This window comes from Bombina bombina, chromosome 6, assembly GCF_027579735.1.
Source record: "Bombina bombina isolate aBomBom1 chromosome 6, aBomBom1.pri, whole genome shotgun sequence".
NCBI classification, from domain to species: Eukaryota; Metazoa; Chordata; class Amphibia; order Anura; family Bombinatoridae; genus Bombina; species Bombina bombina.
In genome coordinates, this window is record NC_069504.1 from 740,939,443 (window position 1) to 740,959,629 (window position 20,187).

The following is a 20,187-nucleotide window of genomic DNA, read 5'->3' on the forward strand; positions in this document are numbered from 1 at the left end:
ACAGTGTTATCTATATGAAATATGTGAACTAACACCCTCTAGTGGTGAAAAACTGTTAAAATGCAATCTGAAAGAGGTGGGCTTCAAGGTCTAAGAAATTAGCATATGAACCTCCTAGGTTAAGCTTTCAACTAAGAATACCAAGAGAACAAAGCAAAATTGGTGATAAAAGTAAATTGGAAAATTGTTTAAAATTACATGCTCTATCTGAATCATGAAAGTTTATTTTGGCCTAGACTGTCCCTTTAATAAAACCTAACACTAACCCCCTGAAGATCTCCCTACCTTGAGTCGTCTTCACCCAGCCGGGCCGAAGTCTTCATCCGATGGGGCAGAAGAGGACATCCAGACCGGCAGAAGTCTTCATCCTATCCGGGCAGAAGAGGACATCTGGACCGGCAGACATCTTCATCCAAGCGGCATCTTCTATCTTCATCCATCCGATGAGGAGCGGCTCCATCTTCAAGACCTCCGGCGCGGAGCATCCTTCCTGGCCGACGGACTAACGACGAATGCCTGGTCCTTTAAATGACGTCATCCAAGATGGCATCCCTCGAATTCCGTTTGGCTGATAGGATTCTATCAGCCAATCGGAATTAAGGTAGAAAAAATCTGATTGGCTGATGTAATCAGCCAATCAGATTGAAGTTCAATCCGATTGGCTGATCCAATCAGCCAATCGTATTGAACTCGCATTCTATTGGATGATCAAACAGCCAATAGAATGCAAGTTCAATACGATTGGCTGATTGGATCAGCCAATCGGACTGAACTTCAATTTGATTGGCTGATTGAATCAGCCAATCAGATTTTTCCTACCTTAATTCCGATTGGCTGATAGAATCCTAGGACCAGGCATTCGTCGTTAGTCTGTCGGCCAGGAAGGATGCTCCGCGCCGGAGGTCTTGAAGATGGAGCTGCTCCTCGTCGGATGGATGAAGATAGAAGATGCCGCTTGGTTGAAGATGTCTGCCGGTCCGGATGTCCTCTTCTGCCCCGATAGGATGAAGACTTCTGCCGGTCTGGATGTCCTCTTCTGCCCCATCGGATGAAGACTTCGGCCCGGCTGTGTGAAGACGACTCAAGGTAGGGAGATCTTCAGGGGGTTAGTGTTAGGTTTATTTAAGGGGGGTTTGGGTGGGTTACAGTAGGGGTATGTGGGTGGTGGGTTTTAATGTTGGGGGGGTTGTATTTTTTTTTACAGGTAAAAGAGCTGATTACTTTGGGGCAATGCCCCACAAAAAGCCCTTTTAAGGGCTGGTAAAAGAGCTGGTTACTTGGTAATTTAGAATAGGGTAGGGCATTTTTTTATTTTGGGGGGCTTTTTTATTTTATTAGGGGGCTTAGATTAGGTGTAATTAGTTTAAACTTCTTGTAATTCTTTTTTATTTTTTGTAATTTAGTGTTTGTTTTTTTTGTATTATAGACTAGTTTATTTTATTGTATTTTAATTTAGCTAATTGAAGGTAATTTATTTAATTAATTTAATGATAGTCTAGTGTTAGGTTTAATTGTAACTTAGGTTAGGAATTATTTTACAGGTAATTTTGTACTTATTTTAACTAGGTAGCTATTAAATAGTTCTTAACTATTTAATAGCTATTGTACCTAGTTAAAATAAATACAAAGTTGCCTATAAAATAAATATAAACCCGAAGCTAGATACAATGTAATTATTAGTTATATTGTAGCTATATTAGGGTTTATTTTATAGGTAAGTATTTAGTTTTAAATATGATTAATTTAGTTAATTTTAGGAATATTATTTTGTTTAATTTAAATTATATTTATGTTAGGGGGTGTTAGGGTTAGGGTTAGAGTTAGGTGTAGGGGTTAATAACTTTATTATAGTAGCGGCGACGGTGCAGGCGGGAGATTAGGGGTTAATAATTGTAGGTAGGTGGCGGCGATGTTAGGGAGGGCAGATTAGGGGTTAATAAAATTTATTATAGTGTTTGCGAGGCGGGAGTGCGGCGGTTTAGGGGTTAATACATTTATTATAGTGGCGGTGAAGTCCGGTCGGCAGATTAGGGGTTAATAAGTGTAGTTAGGTAGCGGCGACGTTGGGGGGGCAGATTAGGGGTTAATAAATATAATATAGAGGTCGGCGGTGTTAGGGGCAGCAGATTAGGGGTTCATAGGGATAATGTAGGTGGCAGCGATGTCCGGTCGGCAGATTAGGGGTTAAAAACATTTTTTACAGTGGCGGCGATGTGGGGGGGCCTCGGTTTAGGGGTACATAGGTAGTTTATGGGTGTTAGTGTACTTTATAGCACAGTAGTTAAGAGCTTTATATTCCTGCGTTAGCCCATAAAGCTCTTAACTACTGGCTTTTTTTGTCGGTAGGAGTCTTGTCGGTAGAGGGTCTACCGCTCACTTCTCCCAAGACTCCAAATACTGGCGTTAGGCAGATCCCATTGAAAAGATAGGATACGCAATTGGCGTAAGGGGATCTGCGGTAGCCTGGAATCGCGGTAGGGAAGTGAGCGTTAGACCCTTTCCTGCCTGACTCTAAATACCAGCGGGCGGTAAAAAGCAGCGTTAGGAGCCCTTAACGCTGCTTTTGACGGCTAACGCAGAACTCTAAATCTAGGTGATTATATTTAGAACTTTACATATAAAGTGCCAAACCATAGCTGAGAGTGTCTTAAATAAAAGGAAAACATACTTATCAAAAGACACTCATTTACATAAAGTAGATAGCCAAACCAGTACTGAAACGAGAATCAGTAGAGGTAATGGTATATGAGAGTATATAGTCGATCTGAAAAGGGAGGTAAGAGATGAATCTCTACGACCGATAACAGAGAACCTATAAAATAGATCCCTGTTAGGATGACCATTGTATTCAATAGGTGATACTCCCTTCACATCCCTCTCTCTGTCATTCACTGCACTCTGAGAGGAACCGGGGTTCAGCATGCTGAGAAGCGCATATCAACGTAGAAATCTTAGCACAAACTTACTTCACTACCTCCATAGGAGGCAAAGTTTGTAAAACTGAATTGTGGGTGTGGTGGTGTTGTATTTATAGGCATTTTGAGGTTTGGGAAACTTTGCCCATCCTGGTAGGAATTTATATCCCATACGTCACTAGTTCATGGACTCTTGCCAATTACGTGAAAGAATAGGAAAGGGACCTTGGAGCGCCAGGGATAGGCGGAGGAACTAAAATGGGCTAATAAATATTGAATTGGGCCCCTCAATAAGCAAATGGTCCAATATCATTTAGAATAAGTGCAAAAATGGATACAAACCATTAAGGCTATATAGGTACAATTTAATACAATTAAAACATAAATAAAATCATGGATCCATGGTACAATAACATCAATGACATATAGAATTAGCGTATGATAAAAACAATACGTTAAAAACAATCTGATTAAATGATGCTGGTTTGGGCAAGAAAAAATGTCAATGGGAACCGTGTTCCCTATATCAGGTGCGGATGTGCCTCTAAAAAATTAACCAAAAAAATAGGTAAAAATATGTGTAAGGGGGTACCCCCTCAAAAAATGAACAGTACCAAAAAATGTGACTGTGATGGTCCAAAACACAGAAAAATCAAAATATCAAATATCAAAAGTCAAGAGTGGGAAAAAGGTGTGTAGAAGGCTGTATAAAAATGTGTCCGTGTGTAAAATACCAAGTTACTGGAAATATCTCCCTTAATATCAAGCCTTCAAAGTATTCAGATTTGTGAAACGCTTTAGTAAGTATATATTGTGTAGAAATAGGGTATGACTGAATAATTTTCATCCACTTATTAAAAAAACGTTGTATTTGTTTATTATGTATATTTGATATATTATATTGCTCAAAAATTATCTGTAATTTAATTGTTTCGGTAAATACTCTGAAGGAGGGGGGTTTCTTATTTTTCCAATTTCTCAAAATCAGATTGCGAACCACTAAAATAATCGTGTTAATCAAGTCCTGGCTCTGCTCTTCTGTGGTTAAGAGGAAAATAGATCTTGGCTCAAAGGAAAAGTGCTCTAATGTACTTTTGTTTAGCCAAAAATGTACTTTCTGCCATAATTGTCTTATTTTTGGACAATACCAAAAGCAGTGGAGCAAATCTGCTACAGGCATATAGCATTTGTAACAAAGACCTAGATGTCCAGGTGTCCATAAAGCTAATCTCTTTGGTGAAATGTAGGCATTTAAATGTGATTCCTTCCAGGAGGAACGAAGAGGATCATCATTTAATACCCTTCTTGATATTATCATAATTGATCTCTTCAAAATATTTAGACCAATATGATAGAAACTGATCTAAGTTTAACTGTCCTTCCTTTGCCAATAGGATCTTATATAATAATGATATTGATTGGTTCCCTTGTCTGTATATGTAAATGTAGTCCCCGATTATTTCAAAACTTACCGACCAAGTTCCTTTCTGCAATTTCTTGTTTATAAAATGTCTGAGTTGAAGATATGCATAAAAACTCTTATTAGATAGATTATATTCAGATTTGTGAAATGCTTTAGTAAGTATATATTGTGTAGAAATAGGGTATGACTGAATAATTTTCATCCACTTATTAAAAAACGTATTTAAATGTTCTCATATTGATCCCCTCATCGAGAAATTTTGCTATCCTTGTTAAGCCTTTTTCAGCCCACCTTCTAAATATCTCATACTGGCATCCTGGTTGAAATTCAGGGTTTCTGACTGGTAAAAAACTGAAATATGAAAATCTTCAGACGGGCACATAATTGCTGCCATGCTTTCACCACATTGTATATACTAATAGATGTTTTAATATTGTCCGAGAGTTGTAGATGTGGACAATGTAGAATCGCTTTAAGAGATATCGGTTGTATAAGATTCTCTTCAATTATTGAGTTGGTCAGATAATTAGAGGATAGGAGCCAATCGACTCCATAGCGTGCTAATATGGCTATATTATATGTCCTTATATCGGGAAATGCCAGACCTCCAAATTACTTGAGCTGCGAGAGTTTTATTATAGCAAGCATATGTCTAGTCTTATTCCAAAAAAAGTTTGCACATGCCTGGTTAAAGATCTAATATCCTTATCCTTAATAAATAATGGCAGATTATTCATAATATATAATATTTGGGGGAAGAGGATAGTTTTGATCAACATCACTTTAGCTGATAGTGGAATTGGAAAGAGGGTCCAACGTTGCAGCTTCGATGTTATATGTGGAAAAAAAGGGTGTAAAATTAAGTTTATACCACATATTCGGATCCTTATGTAATTTAATTCCAAGATATCTAAAACTCACTACCTCTTTCAAACTATGCTGTTTCAAACTATCTTTGTTTCTCTTGTAAGGTGTATCCAGTCCACTGATCATCCATTACTTGTGGGATATTCTCATTCCCAACAGGAAGTTGCAAGAGGACACCCACAGCAGAGCTGTCTATATAGCTCCTCCCCTAACTGCCATACCCAGTCATTCTCTTGCAACTCTCAACAAGCATGGAGGTAGTAAGAGAAAAGTGGTGAAATGTAGCTGTTATTTTGCTTCAATCAAAAGTTTATTATTTTTAAATGGTACCGGAGTTGTACTATTTTGTTCCAGGCAGAAAAATAGAAGAATCTGCCTGTGATTTCTATGATCTTAGCAGGTTGTAACTAAGATCCATTGCTGTTCTCACACATGACTGAAGAGAGAGATAACTTCAGTGGGGGAATGGCGTGCAGGTTATCCTGCTATGAGGTATGTGCAGTTAAGATTTTTCTAGAAGATGTGAATGCTAGAAAATGCTGCTGATACCAAATTTATGTAAGATAAGCCTGAATACAGTGATTTAATAGCGACTGGTATCATGCTTACTTTCTGAGATAATACTCTTTTATATTTACAATATAAAACGTTTGCTGGCATGTTTAAACGTTTTTATATATACTTTGGTGATAAAACTTTATTGGGGCCTAGTTTTTTCCACATGGCTGGCTTAAATTTGCCTAGAAACAGTATCCTGAGGCTTTCCACTGTGTTACTATGAGTGGGAGGGGCCTAATTTAGCGCTTTTTTGCGCAGTAACTTTTACAGACTGAGACATCCAGCTTCCTCCAGGAGTCCCCTGAATGCTATAGGACATCTCTAAAGGGCTCTTAAGCTTTCCAAAATCGTTTGTTGGAGAAGGTAGGCCCACAGCAAGGCTGTGGCAGTTGGTGTGACTGTTAAAAGACGTTTATATAGTTTTTTTTTATCTGTTTTTTTAACTAAGGGGTTAATCATCCATTTGCAAGTGGGTGCAATGCTCTGTTAGCTTATTATACACACTGTGAAAATTTAGTTTGATTTATTGCCTTTTTTCACTGTTTTTCAAATTCTGACAAAATTTGTTTCTCTTAAAGGCACAGTACCGTTTCTTATATTTGCTTGTTAACTTGATTTAAAGTGTTTTCCAAGCTTGCTAGTCTCATTGCTAGTCTGTACAAACATGTCTGACATAGAGGAAACTCCTTGTTCATTATGTTTAAAAGCCATGGTGGAACCCCCTCTTAGAATGTGTACCAAATGTACTGATTTGACTTTAAGCAATAAAGATCATATTCTGTCTTTAAAAAATTTATCACCAGAGGAATCTGACGAGGGGGAAGTTATGCCGACTAACTCTCCCCACGTGTCAGATCCTTTGACTCCCGCTCAAGGGACTCACGCTCAAATGGCGCCAGGTACATCCAGGGCACCCATAGCGTTTACTTTACAAGACATGGCGGCAGTCATGGATAATACACTGTCAGCGGTATTAGCCAGACTACCTGAATTTAGAGGAAAGCGAGATAGCTCTGGAGTTAGACGAAATACGGAGCATACTGACGCTTTAAGAGCTATGTCTGATACTGCCTCACAATATGCAGAAGCTGAAGAAGGAGAGCTTCTTTCTGTGGGTGATGTTTCTGACTCAGGGAAGATGATGCAACCTGATTCTGATATTTCTACATTTAAATTTAAGCTTGAACACCTCCGTGTGTTACTCAGGGAGGTTTTAGCTGCTCTGAATGACTGTGATACAATTGCAGTGCCAGAGAAATTGTGTAGACTGGATAAATACTATGCAGTGCCGGTGTGCACTAATGTTTGTCCAATTCCTAAAAGGTTTACAGAAATTATTACTAAGGAATGGGATAGACCAGGTGTGCCATTCTTTCCTCCTCCTATTTTTAGAAAAATGTTTCCAATAGACGCCACCACACGGGACTTATGGCAGACAGTTCCTAAGGTGGAGGGAGCAGTTTCTACTCTAGCAAAGCGTACTACTATCCCTGTCGAGGACAGTTGTGCTTTCTTAGATCCAATGGATAAAAAGTTAGAGGGTTACCTTAAGAAAATGTTTATTCAACAAGGTTTTATCCTACAGCCCCTTGCATGCATTGCTCCTGTCACTGCGGCATTCTGGTTTGAGTCTCTGGAAGAGGCTTTACAGGTAGCGACTCCATTGGATGACATACTTGGCTAGCTTAAGTGCTCTAAGCTTGTCAATTCTTTTTTTTCTGATGCCATTGTTCATTTCACTAAACTAACGGCTAAGAATTCTGGTTTTGCTATCCAGGCGCGCAGAGCGCTATGGCTTAAATCATGGTCAGCTGACGTTACTTCAAAGTCTAAGCTGCTTAACATTCCCTTCAAGGGGCAGACCCTATTCGGGCCTGGTTTGAAGGAGATTATTGCTGACATCACTGGAGGAAAAGGTCATGCCCTTCCTCAGGATAGGTCCAAATCAAGGGACAAACAGTCTAATTTTCGTGCCTTTCGAAACTTCAAGGCAAGTGCGGCATCAACTTCCTCTAATGCAAAACAAGAGGGAACTTTTGCTCAGTCCAAGACGGTCTGGAGACCTAACCAGGCCTGGAACAAAGGTAAGCAGGCCAAAAAGCTTGCTGCTGCCTCTAAGACAGCATGAAGGAACGGCCCCCTATCCGGTAACGGATCTAGTAGGGGGCAGACTTTCGCTCTTCGCCCAGGTGTGGGCAAGAGATGTCCAGGATCCCTGGGCATTGGAAATTATATCCCAGGGATATCTTCTGGACTTCAAGGCTTCCCCCCCAAAAGGGAGATTTCACCTTTCACAATTATCTGCAAACCAGATAAAGAGAGAGGCATTCTTACACTGTGTACAAGACCTCCTAGTTATGGGAGTGATCCATCCAGTTCCAGTGATGTGCGGTGACTTCAGAGGCTGGTGAGGCAGTGGCTAGGAATCGGATACGCCTTCATTCTTTAGATATCCTTTGTTGAAGAAATAGCAATTGCACATGGGCGAGCCAATATCTATATGCAGCCACCAATCAGTATCTACTGAGCATATTTAGATATGATTTTCAACAAAGGATATCTGATTTTCTTCATTCTTTTGATATCCTTTGTTGAAAAGCATATCTAAATATGCTCATTAGCTACTGAGCATATTTAGATATGATTTTCAACAAAGGATATCTGATTTTCTTCATTCTTTTGATATCTTTTGTTGAAAAGCATATCTAAATATGCTCAGTAGCTACTGAGCATATTTAGATATGCTTTTCAACAAAGGATATCAAAAGAATGAAGAAAATCATATATCCTTTGTTGAAATTCATATCTAAATATGCTCAGTAGCTAATGAGCATATTTAGATATGCTTTTCAACAAAGGATATCAAAAGAATGATGGAAATTAGATAATAGAAGTAAATAAGAATGTTGTTTACAATCGTATTTTCTATCTGAATCATGAAACAAAATGTTGTGGCTTAATGTCCCTTTAAGTAAAAAATGAGGAGGTCTCAAAATTGCAAATATACCTTGAATATGTGTGGGAACAAGGTGACCTTATTAACACTATATGAAAGGGGGGGGGGAAATAAATTAAAACATAACTTAATATGCATATGAAATGGGGGGGGGGAAATAAATTAAAACATAAGTTTTAATATGCAGATAAAGATTAAAACTGGAATCACTTTATTAAAAACACACTTAGGATTTCTCATTAGGTATGTACTGTTGCATAGTAAAAGGTAATAGTGTGCTAAGTTTAGGTGCTTGATTAAATCACATAAAACTGACATATTGCCATTTGGGTATATATTTAATGTAAATAACCTGTATAAATAACCTGAGAATGTCTAAATAGCAGAAATGTCAATGTCAATTCTGACATTTAGACATTCACAGGTTATTTACATTAAATTGCTATACCCAAATGGCAATACGTCAGTTTTATGTGATTTAACCAAGCACCTAAAGCACACTATTACCTTTACTATGCAACAGTACATACCTAATGAGAAATCCTAAGTGTGTTTTTGATAAAGTGATTCCAGTTTTAATCTTTATCTGCATATTAAAATTTATGGATTAATTTATTTCCCCCCCCCTTTCATATAGTGTTAATAAAGTCACCTTGTTCCCAGACATATTCAAGCCATATTAAGAATATGTGTGTGGGAACAAGGTGACCTTATTAACACTATATGAAAGGGGGGGGGAATAAATTAAACCATAACTTTTAATATGCAGATATTATCATATGTCAGTCTGACAGCACACCCCTAGGCAGCTGCTGTCTTTGGTTTATAACAAATCTGGCACAGATTAGGCAGAAAGGTATTGCAGCAGTGGACTTTGGCTATGGGGGTATTGCTGTGGTGGGAATGTTAGCAGGCGGCATCATTCATTTTATGTTATTTCTGATGCTGATAAAGACTTTTTAATCAGGAATTGATGTAGGACATCCATATGTTCTGAGAAATATCTCTGACATCCAGCAGAGACTGTAACTGTTACAGCATAAAATGAGTCTGATACAGATGAATTGGAACACTGCACTAAGAATGAAAACTGCCAGACAGGGCTTGATGCAAGCCTAGAATCTAGGCCTATAACTGGCACCTGCTGTATTAATCATTTCAATGGGATAAATCATGATGAAATCCCATTGAAATAAGGTTTGGGACTAATTGCCTAAAAGACTTTTTGAAAATCAAAATTATCTCTATGTTTGGATATAAATTATAAAATACCCTAATTTATCTCTGCATTGCCTTGGGTGTTAGTTGGTTTGTAATCTAAGGCAGGGTAATATAATAAACTAATAATGTGTCCTGACCAAATGACATACTTTAATAAATAAGGCTTTCCAATGGCACACCCATGATGTGACTGTGAGCCTGTGACAGTCACAACAGAATGATCATGTTGTCTTATGAACACAGTTTCGTTGGTTTGACAAGTTCAGTCTGACAGTCTCACTGTGGGGCTGGGCACCCGGCACTAGGAAGGAAATAGAATCCTTTTTTGAGTTAGTGCGCACTGCGCGGGAAACTGTTTTAATAGCGCTTCGTCACACTCATATTACTAGTAGTAACTTAAGAAGAACAGATTAGCAATAATAAATTCGGAATCATGATCATCGTACCAAATTTTAGCCCTGAACTTATCTAATAAACTAAATAAAGATTAAGTAAGTTGTTGTTCGTTGTTCTAACACCACCTGACCTGAATAATTTTCATAGATCATCATGCCATCATGACGACTTTCCCTTCTGCCCTGACTGCCCTGAGCACAGACAGCACATAGTATGATAACAAGAGACTGCCCTCTACACACATGCAGACACACACAATACATTCAAACATACCACATACACACACCACTGACCACATACACATAGATTCAAACATAGAATACACACACCACATACACAGCATATGCACACTACATAACATTCACTTATATGCAGACACACAAAACATGAACAACTAGGCATAGCTTACACATTTATATGATACAAAAGGGACATATTATAGCTTTAATTAGATGGGACTGTTATTAGATTTCAGGCATTGTGCTTAGTTAGCATTGTGTGCCTGTAACTAGCATAAATGATAGAAGGAATGTCAGGTATGTCAGCCCAGTGTCATTGCTGACATGTAAGTGCTGTGTTCCGGGGAGAATAAATGTGCTAGAGATAAGGAGCTTACTTTCCTGCTGGGTCATTCAAGCAATACAAGGAGAGGGGGGGAGGGCAGGGGAAGAGAGAGAGGGCAGCACGTGCTGCTGTAAATCTGTCAAATCAAAGTAAACTAGTGCTGCAGCTCCTGATAAATACCAAACAAGACAGGCAGAAATATAAACAACACTGGCCGCTGCACTAGTTCTTACCTGGCTCACTGCTACATAAATGTCCCCAGCTCAGCAACACCCTCACAGTTAGCTCGTGAACTAGATTATTGCCAATGCTGACTCAGTCAAGGAGGATGCCGGTGGCCAGTGAGTGAGTGAACTTTCAACTCAGCTGGCAAAGCAAGAGCACCTCCTCCCACCCGGTCTCCCTGAGTGCCGCAAATTTCACTTCTAGTCAGTACTGATACTCACACACTGTGCTCCCAGCAGCAGCGAAACAGAACTTCTAAGTTCTTAGTGACTGTGTCCCAATCAGCTCAGCTGTCAGTGCAGCACAGTGCGTGAGTTTATTACAGGACCTAGGGACTCTTAAGACCGACAGTCTGAGCCTCTACCCTCCAAGACACTGCCTGCTTGCTGCCTTCCCTAGTTGCAAGTCCCACACTGCCAGCACCTGGCTCCTGCCTCCATACATTATTACACTATCACTTACAGATAATTCACTGACTTGACTTACTAAGCTCCACTGAGAGACGAAGTAAGGATTCCTCCTGATGACCCGGCGTCCCACATCCTCACACTCTCACTCTGAATCAGCACCGCACTGAAGCTGCCACTACCTCACGCGTGCAGCTGTGCGCCAAATGATGCTTGCCGGAAGGAAGTGAAACCACATGACCATCTGAACACTCGTCACACTTTTTTAAAAAAAAAAAAAATGAAAAAATGTGCAGAATGTTTTTTGAGGGGGCACAGCATTTTATTTGGGTGGGCATTGCCCCCCAAAGCCCCCCCTTGGAGCCGACCCTGTGACCACCACCCACCTCCTGACCCCACCGTTAATAAAGATTAACTGATTAAGAAAGTAGTAAGTTGTTCGTTGTCCTAACACCTCACCTGAATATTTTGTCAACTATCATGCATGACAACTTTCCCTTCCTATCCACATCCAATCGATTACAAACAAATTTGAAGCAAATTGAAATAGTTATGACCACCTCCTGCCCCCACCGTGACTGACCAATGTGACCATCTGTCACTTACCTCTCTGGCTATGCTCCTCCGTCCGGCTCCTAGTCCTCCTGACCGCCGGCTGACCTGATGTCCACTCCTACTCCTGAGTCCTGACTGACAGTTAACTGACTCACTCTGTCTCCACCACAGTGACAGTCCGACTCCTAACCGTCAGACACCGACTCACTCACTGAGGCTGTCCACTGCGTCCACACTGCACTGACAATCTGACGACTCAGAGCACTCAGCATGGCCGGACTGGGACCAAAAAAAGGCCCAGGCATTTTTGGGCAAAAAGGCCCACTACCCCCCCCCCCCCAATTCTTATTCACGCACACAACATACACAACACACACTACACGGCATTCACATACATGCAGGCACACACACACACAACGCACACACACTACACAGCATTCACATACATGCAGACACACACACTACACAGCATTCACATACATGCAGACACACACACACTACACAGCATTCACATACATGCAGACACACACACACTACACAGCATTCACATACATGCAGACACACACACACACTACACAGCATTCACATACATGCAGACACACACACACACTACACAGCATTCACATACATGCAGACACACACACACTACACAGCATTCACATACATGCAGACACACACACTACACAGCATTCACATACATGCAGACACACACACACACACACTACACAGCATTCACATACATGCAGACACACACTACACAGCATTCACATACATGCAGACACACACACACACACACACTACACAGCATTCACATACATGCAGACACACACACACTACACAGCATTCACATACATGCAGACACACACACACTACACAGCATTCACATACATGCAGACACACACACACTACACAGCATTCACATACATGCAGACACACACTACACAGCATTCACATACATGCAGACACACACTCACACACACTACACAGCATTCACATACATGTAGACACACACACACACTACACAGCATTCACATACATGCAGACACACACACACTACACAGCATTCACATGAATGCAGGCACACACACACTACACAGCATTCACATGAATGCAGGCACACACACACTACACAGCATTCACATGAATGCAGGCACACACACACTACACAGCATTCACATAAATGAAGGCACACACACACACTACACAACATTCACATAAATGCAGGCACACAACACACACACACTACACAGCCTTCACATACATGCAGGCACACAACAAACACACACTGCACAGCATTCACATACATGCAGGCACACAAAACACACACTACACAGCATTCACATACATGCAGGCACACAAAATACACTACACAGCATTCACATACATTCAGACACACAACACACACACACTACATAGCCTTCACATACATGCAGGCACACAACACACACACTACACAGCATTCACATACATGCAGACACACACACACACACTACACAGCATTCACATACATGCAGACACACACACACTACACAGCATTCACATACATGCAGACACACACACACTACACAGCATTCACATACATGCAGACACACACACACTACACAGCATTCACATACATGCAGACACACACTACACAGCATTCACATACATGCAGACACACACTACACAGCATTCACATACATGCAGACACACACTCACACACACTACACAGCATTCACATACATGTAGACACACACACACACACTACACAGCATTCACATACATGCAGACACACACTACACAGCATTCACATGAATGCAGGCACACACACACTACACAGCATTCACATAAATGCAGGCACACACACACTACACAGCATTCACATAAATGAAGGCACACACACACACTACACAACATTCACATAAATGCAGGCACACAACACACACACACTACACAGCCTTCACATACATGCAGGCACACAACAAACACACACTGCACAGCATTCACATACATGCAGGCACACAAAACACACACACACACACTACACAGCCTTCACATACATGCAGGCACACAAAACACACACTACACAGCATTCACATACATGCAGGCACACAAAATACACTACACAGCATTCACATACATTCAGACACACAACACACACACACTACATAGCCTTCACATACATGCAGGCACACAACACACACACACTACACAGCCTTCACATACATGCAGGCACACAACAAACACACACACTACACAGCATTCACATACATGCAGGCACACAGCATTCACATGCATGCAGGCACACACACACACACACACACTACACAGCATTCACATTCATGCAGACACACACACACACACTACACAGCATTCACATTCATGCAGACACACACACACACTACACAGCATTCACATGAATGCAGGCACACACACACTACACAGCATTCACATAAATGCAGGCACACACACACTACACAGCATTCACATAAATGCAGGCACACACACACACTACACAGCATTCACATAAATGAAGGCACACACACACTACACAGCATTCACATAAATGAAGGCACACACACACTACACAGCATTCACATAAATGAAGGCACACACACACTACACAACATTCACATAAATGCAGGCACACAACACACACACACTACACAGCCTTCACATACATGCAGGCACACAACAAACACACACTGCACAGCATTCACATACATGCAGGCACACAAAACACACACACTACACAGCCTTCACATGCATGCAGGCACACAAAACACACACTACACAGCATTCACATACATGCAGGCACACAAAATACACTACACAGCATTCACATACATTCAGACACACAACACACACACTACACAGCCTTCACATACATGCAGGCACACAACACACACACACTACACAGCCTTCACATACATGCAGGCACACAACAAACACACACACTACACAGCATTCACATACATGCAGGCACACAACACACACACTACACAGCATTCACATGCATGCAGGCACACAAAATACACTACACAGCATTCAAATACATTCAGGCACACAACACACACACACACTACACAGCCTTCACATACATGCAGGCACACAACACACACTACACAGCCTTCACATACATGCAGGCACACAACACACACACACCATCCAAAGCATATACACACATGTACACAGTTACAATTGAGACTACAGGCTGATTACTGCTTGACTGCAGCCAATAAAAATGACACATATATACAAGGAAATAATTATATCTATGTATGGTTTAAAATATTACTATAAAGACAAACAGTTGCAAAACAGAAGGCCATTTACCATCAGAACTACTGAGACAAATACAGCAGTTACTTTGTCCCTTTCTCAGGCTCTCTATATAAAACATTTTAATACTCCTGTCTCTGTCACTTTGATCCCTATGACATTTTCTGTCACTCTCCATATTTCTGGACTCACTGACTCTGTGACTTGGCTGTTTCTCCCTGTGTGTTGTCCTTAGCATTCTCTCTCTTTCTCCTCACCTTTGATCTGGAATTATACGATCTGCCTGAGTCCAGCCCTTCAAACTCCCTGCCTTGCTCCTTGTTAGCACTGATTACTCTGTTTCTGAGTTATCTTGCTGTCTGGAATCAAATGTCACCCTCCGTTGCAGCTGCACTTGAATAAGTAGGAGGAATGTGTGTATGGGATTTGTGTTTGCCCAGTAAAGTTATCACACAGAGGCTAGCAGAGTCAGACAGCAGTAGCACCATGCAAGGATCCTCATGCCTGCGATCAACCACACCTCTCATCTGTCTGTAGGGCATGTTGGGATATGTAGTCTAGTATCTAGCAAAGTAGATACCAGAGGATTTTTTTCTACAACCCCTGCCTATAGATTAGCTTGTATTTAATGTTCCTAGTATCACACATAAAACAAGTTAATCTATAAGCAGTGCAGTGGTTGGGATAAGTTGAGTAGGAAAAATCCTGGCCCCCTAAAAACGGCCATGCTTTGGCTGGGCCCACAGTAAATTTACACACATACAAAATATATATATTTTTTATTAAAACAAAAAAAACTTTATGCTAGTAAATAAAATAACGTGCATTTTTTAAAAAAACAACCACAACAAACATATATAAAATGATTTGTACCTTACTTTGATGCTGTTGAACAGTTCCTGGATAGTTGCTTGCAGCTTGTGCTTCACTGCTTCTGCTCCCGCTCATATAGAAAGTAACTAAATGTTACACTGAGCCTGCTCACATGAACGGGTGGGTGCAGAAACCGGGCCAGTCTTAGAGGGAAGGAACTCTGCTGCTGTGGACTGTTGGGCATGGTCAGGCCCTCTGTAATCAAGGGGCCCCTGACTTCAGTCACCCCCACAGTTGATATGAGTCCTGGATGGGGTCAAGGGACCCGGATGGTGGGCAAGCTAACTTAGCCGTTCAGTGGGCGGGGCTAAGAGATCCGGTTGGTGGGCGGGGCTAAGGGACACTGCGGCCCACCGGGCAAATGCCCTGCGTGCCCTATCTTCAATCTTCTCTCTGCTCTGAGTGCTGAGGCTGCTCTGATGACACCGGTTGCACGTGACACACTGTGCACATGACCACCAATGCGGCTGCTCATCTATTTCCCGCCCGACAACTCAGCCTAGAGACTCAGACATACTGATGTCTGATTGGCTGAGGGGCGGGCAGGCAGGGCTCCCGAGGCTAGCCTCCGGTGGGAGCAGTTATGGGCTGCATTAGAGACTGCTGCATTAGCTATTATTCCCCACTGGGTGGCAGTCTCTAAAGCAGCCCATAACATAACAGACTATTACATTCATATTGCGCAATGGAAGGACAGCTGGCCTCTACCTTTTTGCGCAATATGAATGTAGTAAGTTAATATTACGTTATTTTAAATAAACAATAAAATTGCAATAAATAATGAATTTGGTGGAGGGGTGGGGGGGTAGGGGGGGTCACCTTTTAATATGAAAAAAAAAATTGAAAGAAAAAAAAAAGCATTTTTTTTTTTATTATTATCTTTTCAAAAAAAGGCTGTAATTCCCACATTGGCCAGGGGAAGCACTGCCTCACCTGCCTCTTATGAATGCACGTCACTGTCCAGTTCCAGAGGAGGAACAGGGACAGGGATTTTACTCAAAACTGTTTGTGGTTCCCAAAAAAGAGGGAACCTTCAGACCAATTTTGGATCTAAAGATCTTAAACAAATTCCTCAGAGTTCCATCATTCAAGATGGAGACTATTCGTACCATCCTACCTATGATCCAGGAGGGTCAATACATGACTACAGTGGATTTAAAGGATGCTTATCTTCACATTCCGATACACAAAGATCATCATCGGTTTCTCAGGTTTGCCTTCCTAGACAGGCATTACCAGTTTGTAGCTCTTCCCTTTGGGTTACCTACAGCCCGAAGAATTTTTACGAAGGTTCTAGGGTTGCTTCTGGTGGTCCTAAGGCCGCGGGGCATAGCAGTGGCCCCTTATTTAGATGACATCCTGATTCAGGCGTCAAACTTCCAAATTGCCAAGTCTCATATGGACATAGTGTTGGCATTTCTGAGGTCGCATGGGTGGAAGGTGAACGAGGAAAAGAGTTCTCTATCCCCCCTCACAAGAGTTTCCTTCCTAGGGACTCTGATAGATTCTGTAGAAATGAAAATTTACCTGACGGAGTCCAGGTTATCAAAACTTCTAAATTCCTGCCGTGTTCTTTATTCCATTCCTCGCCCTTCGGTGGCTCAGTGCATGGAAGTAATCGGCTTAATGGTAGCGGCAATGGACATAGTGCCGTTTGCACGCCTACATCTCAGACCACTGCAACTCTGCATGCTCAGTCAGTGGAATGGGGATTACACAGATTTGTCCCCTCTACTAAATCTGGATCAAGAGACCAGGGATTCTCTTCTCTGGTGGCTATCTCGGGTCCATCTGTCCAAAGGTATGACCTTTCGCAGGCCAGATTGGACAATTGTAACGACAGATGCCAGCCTTCTAGATTGGGGTGCAGTCTGGAACTCCCTGAAGGCTCAGGGATCGTGGACTCAGGAGGAGTCACTCCTTCCAATAAATATTCTGGAACTGAGAGCGATATTCAATGCTCTTCAGGCTTGACCTCAGTTAGCAACTCTGAGGTTCATCAGATTTCAGTCGGACAACATCACGACTGTGGCTTACATCAACCATCAAGGGGGAACAAGGAGTTTCCTAGCGATGTTAGAAGTCTCAAAGATAATTCGCTGGGCAGAGATTCACTCTTGCCACCTATCAGCTATCCATATCCCAGGTGTAGAGAACTGGGAGGCGGATTTTCTAAGTCATCAGACTTTTCATCCGGGGGAGTGGGAACTCCATCTGGAGGTGTTTGCACAATTGATTCATCGTTGGGGCAAACCAGAACTGGATCTCATGGCGTCTCGCCAGAACGCCAAGCTTCCTTGTTACGGATCCAGGTCCAGGGATCCCAAGGCAACGCTGATAGATGCTCTAGCAGCGCCCTGGTCTTTCAACCTGGCTTATGTGTTTCCACCGTTTCCTCTGCTCCTTCGCCTGATTGCCAAGATCAAGCAGGAGAGAGCATCGGTGATCTTGATAGCGCCTGCGTGGCCACGCAGGACCTGGTATGCAGATCTAGTGGACATGTCATCCTTTCCACCTTGGACTCTGCCGTTAAGACAAGACCTTCTACTACAAGGTCCTTTCAATCATCCAAATCTAATTTCTCTGAGACTGACTGCCTGGAGATTGAACGCTTGATGTTATTAAAGCGTGGCTTCTCCGAGTCAGTCATTGATACCTTAATACAGGCATGAAAGCCTGTCACCAGGAAAATTTACCATAAGATATGGCGTAAATATCTTTATTGGTGTGAATCCAAGGGTTACTCATGGAGTAAGGTCAGGATTCCCAGGATATTATCCTTTCTCCAAGAAGGTTTGGAAAAAGAATTGTCAGCTAGTTCCTTAAAGGGACAGATTTCTGCCCTGTCTATTCTTTTGCACAAGCGTCTGGCAGATGTTCCAGACGTTCAGGCATTTTGTCAGGCTTTAGTTAGAATCAAGCCTGTGTTTAAACCTGATGCTCCGCCATGGAGCTTAAATCTGGTTCTTAAAGTTCTTCAAGGAGTTCCGTTTGAACCTCTTCATTCCATAGATATCAAACTTTTATCTTGGAAAGTTCTGTTTTTGGTAGCTATTTCCTCGGCTCGTAGAGTCTCTGAGTTATCTGCCTTACAATGTGATTCTCCTTATCTGATCTTCCATGCGGATAAGGTAGTCCTGCGTACCAAACCTGGGTTTTTACCTAAGGTGGTGTCTAATAAGAATATCAATCAAGAGATTGTTTTTCCATCTTTGTGTCCTAATCCTTCTTCAAATAAGGAACGTCTATTACACAATCTGGACGTGGTTCGTGCTTTAAAGTTTTACTTACAAGCTACTAAAGATTTTCGTCAAACATCTGCTTTGTTTGTTGTCTACTCTGGACAGAGGAGAGGTCAAAAGGCTTTGGCAACCTCTCTTTCTTTTTGGCTAAGAAGCATAATCCGCTTAGCCTATGAGACTGCTGGCCAGCAGCCTCCAGAAAGGATTACAGCTCATTCTACTAGAGCTGTGGCTTCCACATGGGCCTTTAAAAATGAGGCTTCTGTTGAACAGATTTGCAAGGCGGCGACTTGGTCTTCGCTTCATACTTTTTCAAAATTCTACAAGTTTGATACTTTTGCTTCTTCGGAGGCTATTTTTGGGAGAAAGGTTTTACAGGCAGTGGTACCTTCCGTTTAAGTACCTGCCTTGTCCCTCCCTTCATTCGTGTACTTTAGCTTTGGTATTGGTATCCCACAAGTAATGGATGATCCGTGGACTGGATACACCTTACAAGAGAAAACATAATTTATGCTTGCTTGATAAATTTATTTCTCTTGTGGTGTATCCAGTCCACGGCCCGCCCTGTCATTTTAAGGCAGGTATTTTTTAACTTTAAACTACAGTCACTACTGCACCCTATGGTTTCACCTTTCTCTGCTTGTTTTCGGTCGAATGACTGGATATGGCAGTTAGGGGAGGAGCTATATAGACAGCTCTGCTGTGGGTGTCCTCTTGCAACTTC